We start from the raw sequence: 2,294 nt of genomic DNA, 5'->3' as shown, positions 1-2,294 counted from the left end.
CTCAAGCGTTAGTCCCACTAAACAAGGCCACAAGGCAGTTTTTGCCAGGCTAGTTCACAAGGCAGTTTACGCCAGACCACTCGGGCATTGGTCTCACTAATTAAGGCCACAAGGCAGTTTTTTATCAGGGCAGATCACAAGGTGGTTTTCACCAGACCACTCGAGTATTGGTCCCACCAATCAAGGCCACGAGGCAGTTTTTACCAGTCTAGGTCACAAGGTGATTTTTGCCAAGTCGCTAGGGCGATGGTCCCACTAAACAAGGCCACAAGGTAGCTTTTGCTAGGCTAGGTCACAAGGCGATTTCGCCAAGACCACTCGAGCTTTGGGCCCACTAATCAAGGCCACAAGGCAGTTTTTGTCAGGCTAGATCATGAGGCGGTTTTTGCCAAATCACTCGGGTGTTGGTCCCATTAATCAAGGCCACAAAGCATTTTTGTCAAGTCAGGTCACAAGGCGTTTTTGCCAAAACCACTTGAGTGAAGGTCCCACTAATCAAGGCCATAAGGCAATTATTGCCAGGCTAGGCCATGAGTTATTTTCCTCCAAGACCACTCGGACGCTGGTAGATAGATCCCCCACACTATGAGGCCTTAACAGGACGAATACTGATCCCTAAGAAACAAGGAGGAACCTAGTCAAAGATCAGAGGATAATTTAAGGGATGGGCCAAAAGAACAAGATGGGTAAAGGCCACTTATTACACGCATAATGTCATACGAGACAGAGGCGCGTACTCTCTAGCCCCCATAACCGGGTATTCATTCTATTCTACTAAAATTGAATAAGGGACATTTGCTAAATGAATACGTTTGAACTACCGAATGAGATAGGCAAAATAAGTATTTTCATTACAAAAGATTATAAGGAGATAAAAGGGAGTCGAGTGAAGTCCCTATTACATCAAAACCCTAAAAAATCTACTAGTAGAAACTTTATCTCATCCTATGGGAAGACACCAGCTAGAAACCCATGCGAGAAACTGTCTATCTAAACTACCTTCCTGACTTTGCCTTCGGAATCAACCTTGTATAACCCAACCCCTCACCTTAGGACCATAATACTGGAGAAACATTATGGTCGGGCAGGTTGCAGCCCACAATGCCAAGCAGTGCAATTGCACCTTGATGAAGATCCAAGAACCACGACCTAGAGAAAGGCATTATAGTCAAGCTAGATGCCACCTTCAGCGGTATGCCTGCACCTTCGCAAAAATTCACATTTAGCTGCATTTTGAAGATCATGATGATATCCTCTACACAGATCTGGTTATCTCTAAAAAGAAGAAAGCAAATGCCTGATTTCCTGTCTTCCGAAGATGATAGATGCAAAACATGAAAGAGAAAGGGGGGTTCTTATACAGTAGTATGGCCATCAATATCATTTAATATGGACAAAAAAATAAGGCTGCCATTATGACCAAAAGAAGGTAAAAGTATGCAAATAGTGAAATCATGCCATGTGGTCAAGAAGACGAAGCTTCTCCTTCGAATTTGAAGAATCGAAGACTAGTGGGGGGACCTCTGATGTTACATAATATCCACCCAAGGAAAGCTGTAAGTTGTCGCTACTAGGTAGAGACACGTGGCAAGGATCATACACATAGAAAATGCAGATCAGCATGAGAAAAAGAAGACCCGGACATTTTAACACCCGGGTCATCACCAGAAGACTCACTCTTCCTTTAACAAGGCGAGTCTTGATACGAAATTACCGTTATCAGGCACAACCTAGCATTTCTCCATTATGCCTGTGATCGTGGGATTCTCACCTATTGGCCGGTGATATCCCATATCAAGTAGATGGCTACATTACCGCCAAATTATTAGAAAAATACTATATTTATCTCTATATCTTATAGTATAAAAAGAGGAGAATTATAGAGACAAAATTACGCTATTCTCTAATACTAAAAACTCTTAATAATTCATTATATTTTCTCTACTCGTCTAAATACTAACTTGAGTATCAGAGTCTAAATACAGTCTAAAAACTCTTAATGAATTATATTTTCTCTTACAGTCTAAATACTGTCGTGGGTACCCATCACCACCTCACTTTTTCTTCCTTATAGGATCTAATCTTAGCAACATCGACGATATCACAAGAGACCCCGTGATCTCCCACAATTGTCTTCCCGCATCTCGAGACAGTCAGGCTCTCCATGCTATTATAGGGCATGGCTTTGAGCTTCACTAGCAATACCAACGGCAAGACGCGACATTGGATTGTCACCTTGCAACGCCGACTGTCCCGACGCTATTCGTCAGGCATGAAGCCATTGTCATCGTGAA

Source organism: Manihot esculenta, chromosome 18 (assembly GCF_001659605.2).
Source record: "Manihot esculenta cultivar AM560-2 chromosome 18, M.esculenta_v8, whole genome shotgun sequence".
NCBI classification, from domain to species: Eukaryota; Viridiplantae; Streptophyta; class Magnoliopsida; order Malpighiales; family Euphorbiaceae; genus Manihot; species Manihot esculenta.
The sequence above is the reverse complement of the archived record's forward strand: the minus strand, read 5'-3'. Positions refer to the sequence as shown.